The sequence below is a fragment of the Homalodisca vitripennis genome, chromosome 4 (assembly GCF_021130785.1).
Source record: "Homalodisca vitripennis isolate AUS2020 chromosome 4, UT_GWSS_2.1, whole genome shotgun sequence".
Classification (NCBI taxonomy): domain Eukaryota; kingdom Metazoa; phylum Arthropoda; class Insecta; order Hemiptera; family Cicadellidae; genus Homalodisca; species Homalodisca vitripennis.
In genome coordinates this window covers 46,335,552-46,353,063 of record NC_060210.1, presented here as the reverse complement: position 1 = coordinate 46,353,063, position 17,512 = coordinate 46,335,552, and the positions used below count along the sequence as shown (strand labels likewise).

The 17,512-nt window shown below is 31.1% G+C and overlaps 1 long non-coding RNA gene across 2 annotated transcripts in view; it reads left to right on the top strand.

The window, feature by feature from the left end:
* Positions 1 to 16,503, top strand: part of LOC124359275 — a 29,239-nt gene extending 12,736 nt beyond the window's left edge. For both annotated transcript variants that reach the window (XR_006922139.1, XR_006922138.1), the window contains exons 2-3: positions 14,238 to 14,370; positions 14,973 to 16,503. This is a non-coding gene — a long non-coding RNA (uncharacterized LOC124359275). The remainder of the gene's footprint in view (positions 1 to 14,237; positions 14,371 to 14,972) is intronic.
* Positions 16,504 to 17,512: the final 1,009 nt, after the last annotated feature.

The following is a 17,512-nucleotide window of genomic DNA, read 5'->3' as shown; positions in this document are numbered from 1 at the left end:
GTTGGCGGGTTGAAAACACCAATTACTAGTATTTTATGTGTAAAGTAGGTATTTGTCAGGCTATTCAGTAGTCACTATAAATAACTTAGTTAATACATGTCCCGGAATGTATTAATAATAACTATAATTTAGGTTATTACTATATAGTATAAGTCCATAATTTAATACTCTACATACTGTATTAGGACACTGTGTTAGTTTAAAATTTCGAATGGAATGTATATCTCAAATATCAGTCATCGTACACAAAAATGAAAACGATGTAATTCACAACTATGTTAGAATTATTAATCTTCTTATAGGTTTTTATACACATCATGCATGAAATCTAAGATTATGAGAAGTACATAGAATCATAGTGCCAATATGAAACAATTAAAGTAATCTTTAAGTGACTGCTGTAAAAATTGCTATTTTGTTTAAACAGTTGAGGATGGTGCTGGTTGGAACCTGTGTAAAATGTGTATCTCGGTTATTACGCATTATAATGTAAAGACATTTTTAAGCAATGAACAGTCCATACGACTAATTTCCAACAATATGTTCTACATTTAGATACAACAGCCGCTCAAAGTCTGAACGTAGAATTGTATTAACTCAGCTATGAGGCATTGCAGAGTAACACTGAAAACAGTTTGGTAAAGCTCTGATCATTTACAAATTATGTTCTTTAACATTTCCCGTTGTATTTAAGGTTCAAAGATGACGTGGAAGATTTATAATCTAAGAACATTACGGGTACTTCTATGATATCTGACTTTGTAACCTAATCTGGCAATACAGATTTTATAATGCTTCATACAGCTTATTAAGTCTTCGGTTCAACGTGTTCTTGAAACAGCCTGCTGAAGCAGATAGATAGACAGAAACAATTAACAAACAAGGCAAATTGTGCCAGTATAAAATATGAAAAACCTGTTTCGTACTTATGAAAAAGTGTGTAGCATACTTCGTTTTCGACATGCACTGAGCTAGACTTCACTAACACTCAGCCAAATCCCATGAGTGGACAAGCACAACCATTGCAATACATATTACTCATGTAAAAATGAAGTTTCATGCCAAACTATAGTTGCATTAATTGCTACATTTATACAATTTAAAGTTTATAGCTTGAGTATTCCCCGAGATACCCCGTGGTGAGAAATCCATCATAAATAAAGTCGATATTGATCAAATGGAAATGAGGTTTCAAGGAAAATTTCAAGTCTATATTTCAGTTTGAGTTTTAGAGATATCGTGTAAAGTTTTTACTGGTGACTTCACCGAGTTAATTAAAGTATTAAAAATGTTTACATCTACATCTAAGTTGTTATCTGGTAAACAGCACTGGTTTTGAAAATACTGTACTTTAAAAAGATATACGTTTATAACTATTGATATAAAAATATTTGAACACTGCTGGTGTTCCAAAGGGGTATTTTTTATCCAATATAGATTCATAGAAATGTCCCCACCTAGGTTTGCAGAATAAACGCACCAGATTATAAGGTGAATGTGGAAGCGGTGACTAATCGCACTTGGTTTTAACTTTGCCGACCGTGAAATGAAACAAAACACTGCACTAACTCGGCACAAAAATAACTCCTCCGCTGGCGCTGCCTTCTGAAACCGATTTAGAGTTCAGTTTGGCTCACAAAAAAGATCAAGAGCAAAAGTAAAGAAGCTTTTCCGCCGGCTCTTAATCTGGAAGGTAACATCGAGATTTATTGAAAACAAAATCCGGTATAATAATCGATGACAGCAAATCTCACTGCCTTATTCCACGTACCATTTACAGTGTTGAAATACTTGTTTCATCGCGCCCGCTAAAAGTTCTTCAGAGCCCTAACACCCTAACAACGTCACAATATTGCCAATGGCAAAGTGACTTACATAATAGGCTGCCCATTGATGACTTGGGCAGCCTATATATTCACCCGGAGGAGACGCTGAGCAATATCATTCGACGAGACATATACGTAACTTTTGGCGATAAATGTTAAAGTAACATGGTTCATTGAATAGAATTTTAGTAAAATATCGTCCCACTAATCATAAGATTGGTGAAAAGCCTTCAGAAAAGAGAAATAAACTGAATGAAAGCCACATTAAATGTTGGAACCACATAGCAATGTCATCTAACACCGCTTACAGATCGAACGTAGATGAGGGTCGCCATTTAGAATCATCTCACATGTCACGGCATACTACATAAGGAATAAATCAAAATTACGAGGGAAAAACTTCTGAATAACTTTATAACTCATGCACATACATCCAATACGCTAACACCTTATTTGAGAGGTTTAAAAAAATGACACATTTATGAATGTATTTACAGGTTGCAATGCAACTTTAATTTATAGCATGTTTTCTTTAAGAAAACAGTTTATTATATGTAAGGGATTAATTGTAGGACTGGTATCTCAACTAATTATTTGTTTTCCGGTAGAAGAAGCGTCTTTCCATTGACCTAGCAAACAATTACACCTTTCGTCCTGTCCTGTTAGAACTAGAGAGCACGATCATCACCCGTCTAAATGAATGTAAATGAACTTTCATCGGAACTCCAATGCTCATCTGCAAAGTAGATTAAGAGCCGATGAGCATTAACTGGTACGACTGTATCTCGAGTCAAAATTTAACAGGTTGTGCAAACCTCGTTTACTAAGTTGGATAATTGAGACAGCATTAAATTTGGGCAAAGCTAATATCTTCGATAGTTTATATCTGACATTGATTGGTATATAGTGAGAAGTCTTATTTAAAAATTTAATTTCAAGTCGAAAATTGTGTGAAGTTTGATTGAGAATTCATTTAACTACTTATTAATTCTTAAACTTTGCTTCGGCAACATTCGTCTCAATAAATAAGAATTTCGATTTTAGGCTTAAAAATGATCGTATTTAGAGTTTTATTGAACACATAATTCTCTTATTTATTATAATAATATTAACTGTTTCTATCTAAATATAGAAAACCTCTTACCTATTATACTTGTCAATACTCATAATACTGAAAGCTCGGCTGTCGAATAATTTCCTATTCAGTATAAATTTTTTAAAATCTCATTTAAGCCTCAGCGTCAGCTATGCCGGCTTCGAAGTGCACTGGTTTTTATTTTAAAAGTACAAAATACATGATTGGACCTCCCCGGGATTTGAACCCGTAATCTTTCGGTTAGAGAGTCGAGACTATAACCATTAGTCTACGGAGGATGACAATATTATACAATTAAAACAAACTTGCTACATACTGGATAGTTAATTATATCCAGTTGAATGATCCAGCTGTTGATTGTTATTATTTTGACGAAATAATTTTTATAAATATTGCTATGCCCAAACTATAATGCTGTTTGTTAAATATGTTATAATTGTTTTGTACTATTTTCGACTAATTAATATAGTTTACGATCATTAGCAGATTATTAACTTATGAACGTGACAATGTTGTTCGGACAATTTTAGACTGATTGGTTGTTAATTTTGTCTGGTTCAGTATTTCGAGCTTCAAATATAGATCAAATATGATCTATAGAGAAGCAGAGTTTAATACCCTGTTAATATTGTTTACTACCTTAAATAAATAAAGACATATTTAATTTAATTCGATTTTAACGTGGTCTATATTGCAAAAATTCCATTGGACTATATTTTTGTGCAACAGCTTAATAACAATTTCCAAGTCATAATTGAACATTTTCTTTATATATAATAGCATTCTACCATTTCATTTCCCGTTATAAATGTATGTATTTAAGTAATACTATATCAATATTTAATACGAAGTATGTATAAGCATTCAATGTTTTATCAATGTAAACCCATCGCTCTCTGGAATGATATAAACTATAATTACTTAAAATTAGTATTGTTATTAATCATTAAATTATGCCACATTGCATTTCAAACAATTAATATACCAACTTTTACAGTACACATAATCATTTCGTATGGCTTGTAACATGTCTCGTGAACCCAATTTAGGTTTCCCTCAGCTTTGATTTTGAATATTAAAATTCTAGTTCAAAACTCGCACCAGAGATCGCTGTTCAGTGCTTGATTGAGTTTCCTGGCGTTGCTTCTTCTCGCTTTTAAAGCACGATCACGCTTCGGATAACGAACTTTTGGGGATTGTAAAATAATATACAACGATGCCTAGTCTAGCTATATTGCATGTAGTTATCACCTTCACTGTAACTTTATATTGATTGATCTTGAATCATCGTACGGAACTTGAGGCACTATTTCGTCCACTATAATAGTGTAATGGAAGCAAAGTTATAGTTCACAGCGACACCGGCTAGTGTAAGTGACGGTGACTGTTATTAGCACCCCACCCCGTCATATCCGAGACTGCATGCGATAAATATTCATATTGCAGACACAAGCTTCTACCTCGTGCTGTCATACGTAGTTGTACTCTGGTATTATGCCGGTGACAAGTAATTAATTATTATCTAGTAGTCGAGGCACTTGTAATCGGTTTCCTCTTTAGTAGTTTATTTGCCATTTAAAGCGTTTAATTTATCTGAAAAAATACCACGAAATGAATATAATGGAACTGATCGTATGTATGCGTGCTAAGCAGCCTTTTACAATTTTAACCGACTTCAAAAAAGAGGACTATGTTTGACCTGTTTTTATGTATGTCCTTAAATTTGTACAATTTTATTAAAATTTAAATGAAACTTTTTTATACAAAAGAGGTCTGATCTAGAATGGTCTCACTTAGGTTTTTATAGCTTGGAGACGTATCGGAACACAAAATCGCTTTGTAAATTTTCCATTAAAACATATGGAGAAGCCAAACTAAGGAACTTGTAGAGGAGCGGTTTTTTACAATTACTACGATTTTGTGTCAGAATAGCTAGAAAACATCAATGTTTGTGTTTGGCTTCAGAATTTTACTATTAGAGGTAATATATAAAATCTGTCATTCAGTGATGAGCTAGGATTGAGTTGGGAATAAGTTACATCGGAGTTACTATAGTAAGACCCCTTGTTTACATCAGAGTCCTTTAAATTAAAAATGACATGGAGTGACGAGATGGAATATATTCCGAAATGGAATTTTCTTAGAATGACCATAACTTACCTCTAAGATGCTAGGAAACATATTTTTGTTCATAATGGTTTGAGTAACCTCCCTGTTGGAGGAAATATGGAATTCCTGTAGGAGCAATTAGGTACTATTGGGTACGGGCATTGCACTTTTTAAAATATGCATTTTACGCCTCAGAGTTGCTATAGGAAGCTTCTCAGGTTACATTAGTATTCCAAATAATATTCCAGTAGAAATCATTTGAATTATAACTCGGAGAAATGAGATGATTATTTTTTTTAATGACCATAAATTAACCCACAAATGCTATGAAATACACTGTCGTTCATACATTCTAATCGTTTGAGTGAAATTTCCATCAGAAGCAATGTTGAATCTGTCTAAGAGCAATAAAATAGGAGAGAGTCCGAAAGTTGCGCTTTAAAAATAAACATAGCTCACCCAACACACAATTGGGAAATATTTCTACTTGATTCAGGATTTCTCCAAGATGCCTTTGAAACATGACAAAGAGCAATGAACTGTTATTTGTTGCTGAGATATACTTTTCTAGGTATTATTACCATTTACGTCATAAAACCCAAAATGTATTTTGGTACAGCATTACAGAATAAGCTAATCTTTTACCCTTGATTAAATTATTGCCCGATTAAGGATCAGCACGTTTTCCTACAAAATATCATATCTACTAAATGGAGTCACCAAATGTTGTGTTGTCCCTGAACATCCTCACCTGTATTCCTAATTATAGGAGAGAAAACACAACTAAACATTAAAAATAATACAATTATAAAATAAAAATAAACCGATCTTAGTATTTGTACTAAATGTGGAACTAAAAAGTAACAAATAATTTTAATTGGACAAAATAAAATAAGTTTAAAAACAATACCTCATAATTTTTGAGGGCGGAAAAATATTTTAAATGTGTTAAAAAATAGTTATGTGATAGAAAAAGATGCAATTCGAAGGTAGAACGTAGTAAGTATAGTATTGCAGTAAGTGTTTAGTATTTTTAAAACGATATAGCTTTTTTAGGACATAGCGTTATGAATTTAATAATGGCATTGAATGACTAGGCAGATTAACTTACATATACTTACGAATCATACTTTCATAAAGGAAAAGTCTTAAAAACATAAAAACGTAGTATAATAATATATATTATTCATTAATAGAGCATAATTGCCAATAGAGCGTACTTATTCAACTGTTGAATTTATCAATTACCATAATGTAAAGTTCTAAACTTTAGGTCTTCTTTTATTTCTTATGAAACATTGTATATTATATTTTGAAGAGCTGTACTAAGAGGCAATAGTTAGCAATGTGTAACTATAGAATTATTGATCTAATACAGGTGTCCCTTAAAATTTGCGTGATACTTGCTTTGAATCTCTTTCATTTTGTCAAATAAAAATTATATTTTAATTTTTAGTTCCTTGATTTAAGATCAAGTATTGAAGTCGGTTTAGGATAGTATCGTCTTTCATTAGGTTTTATACTTATAATTTATAAAAATAATGTCGTATTATGTTTCAGCTGCAAATGCGAGTCAGTATTGTTCTTCTTAAAAGAAAATCATATCTAATATTAAAGAAATTACGTCATAATTGTGAGTTTCTTTATATCTTTATATCGTCAACTTAATTAAAATTGACATGTTAGTTGATATTTTTTCCAAGAAACAGAGTGTTAATTGACCTTTCATAGTGATTGAAGTCATATAATAATAAATTCAGCTGGCAATAAACAGTAAAAATGCGATTGCGCCTTTACAATAAGCATTTTACATAATTAAAACATTAACTTAAATATTGTAACATTAATTTATGTTACAATATTTCAGAAAAATTAACTTCAGGTGTTTCACACCTCGCGAAGGTTAGTTATTAATCAAGAATTCGATATAAATGTTTCCGTATCACACTACATTTATTTATTACGTCGTAATGATTTATTACAATTGAGAAAAAATATTGCTTAATGCCGCTATTCTCTCATATTTCTCTTACATTATTCAATACTCCATTTATAAAGCTCCACACAAAGACATTGAAGTTTTAATTAGAAAGTAATCCTCTTTTACTACATTTATACGACGAGCGCTGCTCGCCGCTCAACCGAGGACAGAAAATCACATTTAGTCTGTAGCCTCAGAGATACTCTGTAACCGGACATAATCGTATTACAAAACTCTGTATTTGTTCAATAACCCAACGAGGTTTCTCTTTATTTTGATAGACGGGCAATTTTAAATTTAAACTCATATTTGAATGTCCGAACTTATTTATTTAGCAATACAGTTTCGGAGGAAGCAAAACTCGAGAACGATCACGGTCGAGTACCTCGGGAGTAGCTAATACAGACCAATAGTTTTGGCTGGGAAAATATTATTTATTTTACATTCGCAGCCATCTAAGATAAATTCCCTGAAGACAAAAATTAGAATCATGTTTTTAACCACTCCTCGAAGAATTTCTGTAATTAATTATAAGTAAGAGATTTATATGTGTTTGTTGAGTTTGAATTATAACTTCAGGGATGGACAAGCATTTTATTCAGTAATAACAGAAGGATACTTAATTTTTGAACAAAATACAACAAAAAATAAAATTTCGTTAAAAAAAATAATTTTGTTTCAAGAAATTACAATTTTTATAAATAAAAAGGCACGTCCGCCAACCATTTTTCATGTATCTACTGTAAAAGGCTCACTTCCTTATTTTAAACCGTGTTTCTTTGGATGTCACAAAGTTGCACTTGTAATTCCTACCACTCCTTGTTAAATAATACATTTATTTTTCTATTTTATTGTCTTCATAAAAGGTATCTTAAAGAAATGTGACCAAAATTATCTTTAAAACTAGACAAATCCTAACCAAAAACTGTTTGCAAGTAAGTGCAATTTCTTTACTAGGTTAGTTTTTAAAATATTAAAAAATTTAACTGCCTTTTAATATTATCTAACCAAAAGACAGGAAAATATGTAAATATTTTTGTATTATTTCTCGAGAGTTATAAGCATTTCAGATTTTAAAATGGCTACGAAAATAAATTAAACTCCAGCACGTTAATAATCTTAATAGATTACAATTGAGAAAAAATATTGCTTAATGCCGCTATTCTCTCATATTTCTCTTACATTATTCAATACTCCATTTATAAAGCTCCACACAAAGACATTGAAGTTTTAATTAGAAAGTAATCCTCTTTTACTACATTTATAATAAGTATCCATGGATATTATATTAAAATTGTTTATTTGGTATTAGTTGTTATTAAAAAAATCTAACCGAAAACAAAATGGTACTACTTTCCAGTGACAGACCAGTGTGTTCGGTCGATAGAGTGGGAGAAGTTTCTTTTACCTAGAGATTGTTGCTTCAGCGTATTGCAGGACCAAAGCAAGAAGAAGGTGGTACTCACCAAGGACACTCTTCGTCAGGGAAAGAATTATTCGTAAACCTCCCCCATGGAAAATGGAGACAGGATTTTGAGAATTCGGGTGGAAAAATATTTGATCAAGTAGTTCCAGTATATTTTACTCGTCCCTCGGTTCAACCAATGTCGCATTTACCCATTACGTTAAATGAAATACGTCTATCATACCGCATATACGTATATTTGTAACATTAAAATACATACGTAGTAGTCTGCGTATATTTTACATCAAGCTTTAGAAAATTCACCACATTACCTCTGGTGCAACACACACCGTGTGCAGTCAGCCGTTTTCTACCGACAGCGGCTCACTACACATATTTATATGCTTTCCTTCTCGGCCATCCAATTTTTGTAAGCCATGAGTCATGTTCCGTTTTTATATGATTTGCAAAACTCTATGTTAATGCATTTGTGTGAGACTTCCGTCGATTGTAAATAACTAATTATTTATCTCCCCAAATTAATAAAAAAAATAATATAATACTAAACGTTATAAAACTAGAACATTAAATTAATAGAATTTATGTTTAAATCCATTTACTGTTTATTCGGTTCAATACTTGAAAAGATATTTTAATGCAAACGTAAAAATTACTTAATTAAACTTAAATTGGGTTTTCGATTCTCCTTTCAATTTTATTTACAATTCTCTATAATTATGGAAACTCAAGTACGTAGGAAAATTGTTCACTTGATTTTGTGAAGGTGACCAAGAAATAAAAGTATAGAAGTATTTATATGACAAATGTATTTTAAATTGACTTAAACTTTCTAAAATATCCCACATACATCAGAAGAGGGGGGGGGGTAAAGTATGAAATTTCTTTGTGGTTTAAGTCCCAGGAAGTCATGTTTTAACTTCACCTACCAATCTTTGAGCAGTTTGAGAGTTCCTTTTTGAGCGGAAAATATTTGTGCAACGACATTGAAACAAAATATAACGTCACTTTTAGGAACATATTTGACAGTTAATAATAATGTAATAGCTTTAAATTGGATTTACATCGCCACCATCTTTATAAACAACAGCAAGTACCTGTGCTACTACACTTTAGAATACTCTATTTTCCAGTGTTTTTGATAATTATTTTATAACAATTTCTAATTCATTACTCATATGATTATATTATACATTTCTATTGGAAAATATTTTATTTGAAATATAGTTAGCAAAGATTACGGAGCACAGAAATAAGTTTTTACTATATTACAATTTAATCTTAAATGTTGTAATTGCATAAAAATATTGAAGTAAGTATAGCTATTTAAAAAGTAGTAACATTCTAATATGATATCTTAAGAACAAATAGTGTTATTAAAGCGGGAGAGTTTTAGCATAATTATGAATGATTATAGTAAAACCCTACCAAGCGGGAAATTATATAAACTTTTAGCAGCAACTCTTATTATTCCAATTCTTGAGGTATTATTTTATTAGTATTATTTTTATTATTGCCACGTGTACTGGTAGACCGTATAATGAAGTTGAACATCCCTTGAAATAATAGTAAAATGTAATAAAACTTGTGACATATTACCTATATTTATAAGCAATACGATTATGACTAAGTGATTTTCAGTTGAGTACAGCGATAAATAAAATATGGTGTAATACAAATTTATTTTTGGTGATTTGGTCTCCTTAATAATTACTATATTGAATCCAATTTGTAAACTATTCTTCACTATTATTTTATACATGTTGTGTGTGAAAATTTGTAATCCTTACAATAACATAGAAAATACATAATATTATGTTAACATTAACTGATATAAGTTTTCACAAATCGTTTACTTGCATATTATGCCAAGAAATAAAACGTGGACCTATCAATTTTATTTGGGATAAAAATATTTAGTTTTAATATAAAAGTCCAGAATTGGGATTTGTAGAAAATTAAACATTATAACTTTATTAGTACTGCCTGATTTATAAAATGTGATCCAAACAACTTATAAAATAACAATCCCTGTTATTTTTCAGACAGCTGCAAACAGGAATAATGTTTTTAACACTAACTAGCGCTCGTGCTCACGCATATCCACTACATACAAACCCCAGCACCTCCCCCCCAACACACTAATATCATATATTGTCATATCATATCTGTAAAGGTTGGTAGAGAGATCGGGACACCCTGTATAAATAAATATACATAATTGCAATAGAAACTGAATTTATGAATATTATGTATAAATAAATGTTAATAATAATTGAGAAATTCTGCAGCACAGGAAAACATCGCAACCCTGCTGTTCAAGTCTATAAATTGTAATGAAAGTATTATTGTTTAGCTACAAATAAAGTTGTATAAACCGTTTAAAGTTACAGTACAATCCGAGACAAAGCTCCATTGCTTGCCAGCTTATCCTGTTGTGCGAGTAGATAAATTGTAATGAAGGTATTATTGTTTAGCTACAATTAAAGTTGTATAAACCATTTAAAGTTACAGTAAAATCCGAAACAAAGCTCCATTGCTTGCTAGCTTATCCTGTTGTGCGAGTAGATAAATTGTAATGAAGGTATTATTGTTTAACTACAATTAAAGTTGTATAAACCATTTAAAGTTACAGTACAATCCGATACAAAGCTCCATTGCTTGCCAGCTTATCCTGTTGTGCGAGTAGATAAATTGTAATGAAGGTATTATTGTTTAGCTACAATTAAAGTTGTATAAACCATTTAAAGTTACAGTAAAATCCGAAACAAAGCTCCATTGCTTGCTAGCTTATCCTGTTGTGCGAGTAGATAAATTGTAATGAAAGTATTATTGTTTAACTACAATTAAAGTTGTATAAACCATTTAAAGTTACAGTACAATCCGATACAAAGCTCCATTGCTTGCTAGCTTATCCTGTTGTTCGAGTAGATAAATTGTAATGAAGGTATTATTGTTTAACTACAATTAAAGTTGTATAAACCGTTTAAAGTTACAGTACAATCCGAGACAAAGCTCCATTGCTTGCCAGCTTATCCTGTTGTGCGAGTAGATAAATTGTAATGAAGGTATTATTGTTTAGCTACAATTAAAGTTGTATAAACCATTTAAAGTTACAGTAAAATCCGAAACAAAGCTCCATTGCTTGCTAGCTTATCCTGTTGTGCGAGTAGATAAATTGTAATGAAGGTATTATTGTTTAACTACAATTAAAGTTGTATAAACCATTTAAAGTTACAGTACAATCCGATACAAAGCTCCATTGCTTGCTAGCTTATCCTGTTGTTCGAGTAGATAAATTGTAATGAAGGTATTATTGTTTAACTACAAATAAAATTGTATAAACCATTTAAAGTTACAGTACAATCCGATACAAAGCTCCATTGCTTGCTAGCTTATCCTGTTGTTCGAGTAGATAAATTGTAATGAAGGTATTATTGTTTAACTACAAATAAAGTTGTATAAACCATTTAAAGTTACAGTACAATCCGATACAAAGCTCCATTGTTAGCCAGCTTACCCTGAATAATCAACGTCGAGAGTCAACAAACCGTTTGCACATAGTGGCCTAATATACACGAGGTTATACAAATATAGTGAGAGGCAGCAACAGCCTCGGTGTTGTACTTGATAATGTTTTAACCGACTCTTGACCGTGTATTTATTTACGTGTTTGATGTACTGAATTGGTTTTCTTGGATCAAAGCTGTAGGCCTATATTCATACCATGGACCCAGAATATCCATGGAAAATTTCAGTACAATTGGTTAAATAGTTTACGCGTGAAAGCAAATGGAACAAACACACTTTAGAATTTAAATATTATTAGGATTCCGTTGGGGTTTAATGTACGAATTTAACTTTTAATATCTAAAATAAATAGTTAATAAACGGGAAAAAAGGGTTCATTGCAACCTTTTGCATTTGATTGCATAATTTATTATAGTATATAGATGTTTACGAGAAGCATAAGCAAGTGAATATTATGTGTTTGTGTAAAATTGTATATTTTATATGTTGCATGGATTTATATATCTCTGATTAATTTTCATAATTAGCTTTAAATAATAAGACGTAAAGTATACTATTATTTGTTATTTTCATCACGGCACTAATTTATGTTATTTGCTTATTGTTGTATTATTGTTATTATTTATGTTATATACATATAGATTTTGAGTTTAAGTGGAGTACTGTATATAATTCGTGGTATTGTTTCTTGCCAACCAGCCGACGGTCATTGACCATGGCTTATGCGTGGCACCTCATTGTGGAACAAGAGACATTTTATGCGTTTAATTTAAGTATTAAAGTTCATATTTGTAAATATGTTTACAATGTTCCAAAGACAACAAATGGTTTAATAAAGCACTTTTATATTATATTATTAGTATTCAATTAGTTGTTCAGTAAGCTAAATATTGTGCATACGATTAGGAAAATATTTGTATGAAACAATAATCACAAAAATATTAACCCACCATGAAGAGTTCTCGTGGCAGAACGTGAATAATAGCTTTAGTTGCACTACTTACTGAGGAAAAAAGTCAGGCAAAGCTATAAATTGAGGCACGGCAAAACTGGGAGGTCGGACTGCCATGTGAGGAGTGAGAGGCCAAATAGCAGATATTTAAAAGAATATAATCAAATTTACACAGCGCACCCTTACCGTCAGCTCCCAGGATAAGGTGAAATACAACCCTAACCTCAGAACACCTAGTCTCCTATGTAACTTATATGTTCAAAGATAAGTTTAATAAATATGTCACTCTTACTTAGACTTGACAACTAAATGAAAACGATACTTCCTCTCAAAAGCCGGGCACTCACGTCAGTGAGATATTTTTATCTAGTCTAAACACAATAGGCAAATAGAATTATGAAGGATTTCAGTACATAGATATAACCTTCGAATATAGTTAACCTTTAAGTATATCCTAACCGTTTTTCCTTAGTAGATGTTTTTGGCAAACATTTGCTATATTCAAAATTAGGCTATATAATTTGAACTTTAACCGTTTGGGTTAAACGTATAATATAAACAAACGATATATACAGGAAAACCACTATAAAAGTTTTATCTTAAAGTAAATTTTAAATTGAAATTAAAAATATTCAATTCCCTATGCTAAACACTCTGAGTAATTGAAGACACTTTGTAGATTATTTAAGAGTTAAGTATTAAATTATGTATGAGTAAGCCGCACAAAATCTTGTGTGAAAGGCTTCGCTGAAGTTGCATGTAAAATTTCAGGTCTATAGCTTATATTAATACTCATATTTCTGGAGATATCCTGCCCTGCATATATTTACAACACTCACGCAACTCACATACAGAGGTCATTCACCACCACTAGACAAGATGTTCCTTATGTACAAATGAAGTAACATGCACAATGTCAAGAGCATAATTATATTAAATAATGAGATATAAAAAAAACCAAACAAAAGAAGATAAATGATACCAGGCCTCTAGTAGTAACCAATTATACATAACTTCTACTCTGTAGGTCATATCGCTCTCGGAATGTCTTGCGGGCAGACGGAAAGACTGTAGACAGAAAAGAAATTTGCCACCCAATTGAGTGAGAATTAGTACAAATATAACTACATAAACAAATATGAACGATATAGTTAATTTTATCTTGTAAATTTGTAGTAGTATTTTTGGTATAATTTAAACTATTAACAAACATTAGTATGTCAGAAATATTAGGTTTAGAAACAAATTACAAGAAATATTTAGTAGTATAATACAAACCCTAATACCAAACCAGTAATGGACAACCTATTTCATTTCAGAAAGGCGAATACCGATATTAAATTATGGCTCCTAGTGACATAAACAACCCTCTCGTCTTCTGATAATGGAAAATATGGAAGAGTGAGTAAGTGCCCTTGCCTTCCTCAACCTCTCCGCTTTGTTTACGAACAAGTAAGTGAATTTTGTAGACCAAGTGTTTCCAGATTGCTTGTAAATTTTGGTTTGAATAAAAACCTTATTGATTCCAAACATTTATTTTACCCAAAAACCTTTCAAGAGTTATAGTTATGAATAAATAAATTTTAAAATCAAAAAGAAATAAATATTTTAAGTTTTCATTTATTGGCAATGTAACGTTTTAGAGAGATTTAGAGAACTGAACTTTTTAGTTTAACTTTTTCATGCATTATTTGTTTATTTGAAATGTACATCCAAATAGTTTTGAATTGCCTAAATTAATTCCACCAGTCTGGCACAGGAAATGTATTTCTTTGAAACTTGTAGGTCCCGCGAGAGTGTGCCGGACAGTTGTTATTAAGGGTTAAACTTTTACGAGTGGTTTACTACAGTCTAGTACATACCATTTACTAGCAGTCCTAGCAGAAACTTGCATATATCTTTTGTATTCCATCATACAATGTAATAGAATGTGATAGGTCTTTGTGGGAAAATATTTTACATATGATATGTCGTAAATTATGTATATGTTGTTGCAAATGGTCCTAAAGTGAAGGTAAGTAGAATTGTTAATCAAGAAGAACGTTTTTTTACAGATCTACACACAAGAATGATGTCGAGAGGAATACAACGGTCTTGTATCGGAGGAAACAAGAAGAGTTTCACATATTACTTCCTTAGTAAATATCATGTTGTAATATTATGTTATAAAAACAAATTGGGGAAATGAACGGCCTACTGTGCAGATACTGTACTTAAATACTAAACGTACAATTCGGTTTTCTTAATTAGGCTATAGGTAAAAATTACTTCAAATGAAAAATAACTTTAGTAAAATATCAAACAAGTTTTCCGCCACCATTGTCTCACGTTCGCGGTCTAGAAAGTATTTTAGGACCGTTCACATGTAACGGTAGTTTCTGTTCCCTAGAAACTCAATCGTTACTTGTCTTCTAACTTTGAACTAAGTGCTTGAGCAAACAAAACTCAATTCTTACGTAAAAACATCGAGAAGTTTTATGCAAAATACCTATTCTTTCTTTGCGTCAATTCAAATTGAGTCTTATAATTCCTTATAGAATTCCAATAACGATTGTAACTTTATTTCACAGCAGAACGCAATTAAACTTCGAGTTTTTAATTTAAAGTTTTGTAATCCTCAGATACTTGGAACCGATTGGAACATACATGGCTTTCATTGGAATATTCGATAATCCAATAGTCTACGAAGAACAGTTTAATTTAAACTCATCCAACTACGTAAATTCGCACCGTACAGTTTTGTTGCAGTCGTCTAAAGCATACAGAGTTGATATTTAACTTCATTACGTTAAGTTAATACTGGATTATTCCTTAATTATTCCCAAATCCACAAGTTTACCAATGTTATGCCATTTGGTAAAACATTACAGAGGTACTAAAGTGTGGAGATGTTTCTGCTTATTCTGTGATGGGTATCGGTTGTCAATCATCAACGAAAAACATTTTCTGTTGTCTCGTGATTATTACTTCTATTAGAATCCGTAAAATATCAGTTACATGCCTTATAAGGCTTTATCGCCTAGCGTGGTAAATTAACCTGTTAAGGTATCCTTCTCCTTCCCCTTACCGAGATTATTAAATCCTTATAGGTTTACTGTGATTGTTAATTCATAGCCGAAAATTAATTTTATTAATAAAATAATTGTTCGACTTATTTCAACAGTTTACATTTCTTAAATGTACATATTCTCTATTTTTAGATATACTGTATATTAAGAAAATAACGTACTATAAGTGTGTAAAAGTGAAGGAAATTTGTAAATTAATCTTAATACTTATATTCTTCGATACGTGTTTGAAGTTGTGTTTTAGTTAGACTATGAGCAATGCCATCAATACATTAGAAAATAAAATTTGTTAAAGGTTAATACAGTATATTACATATTTTCTTAAGATATTTATAATATCAGCTCTCTCTGTATGTAATATACAGCCAAAAAACTAGTGGACTTGTACCATGATTTAAGGTTATGCAGTACAATTACAAAATAAAGCATTATATTTAAATTTACAAAATATAAAGTTTTAATGTTGACCTATGCTAGTAACACATATAAGTGTAAAATAAAACCAAACAGATTTAACCAAAAATATGTTTTATATTTTCACTCCTTTTTTCAAATTAATATTTTATAACTGTTAACTCTTAACTAAACTTAAAAGTGATGTTATAATAGCAATGACCTTCTCTGTAGTATGTTACTTCCCTGTTGCAGAATAGTTTATTTTTTGACAGAAAAGTATACTACTTGAAAATAACAGGATCTTTTGGGAATTTGCCATTGTTTGGTTCTACAATATGTAAGTTTCACTAAGTTTCGAGTTCTGCAATCTGATTTCTTCCTCAGGTGAACAACTAATGCAACACATAATTACAGTATAGGTTAAAACAAACTAATCATAGCAGAGCGTTAAGACCCGCATGAAGAAACATGTCATAATAAGTCCTGTTATCTTCACAACCACCGTAAAAACGAGATTGGATCAAATAACTCTGCACATTGTGTACATAGGAATCTTTCCACCTTACAAATTTGTTGATTTCTGTAAAACTTTTTGACAACAGGATAACACGATAACATTGCGTACATATATTGGTACGCGTAGTAGTTTCTCTCAAAACAATTCTTTATTTTATGGCCTATCTTTACACTTCACACATTTGCTAACTTCTTGAGTATTTGAGGACAATTTACCTTGCTTATTAAAATAAGATTGAAATCTTACGTTTCTATTATTTTGCAGTATAATTTCTAGAGATTACTACTAATAAAGGTATAAGGGTACTTTTGATCATTGAAAATAGATCAATGAAATCACTTTAAAATGTTCCTACTTTTGGAAGTATTTTGAGAGTACCGCTCATATATACATGAGTACTGGTACAAAATAGTTTCTTCAGAATAGCTGTATAAAGTAGAGAACTAAATAGATTGATTAAAGTTGTCAAGTTTAGAACAGATTATATATTTTTAATATGGTGATGATGATATAAGGTCCTGACTTAGGTTAACAATATACATGGAATAAGGACAAAGGTTAAAGCAGACTAATACAGTACTTTCACATTATTGCTCGGTACCTAACTCCTGAG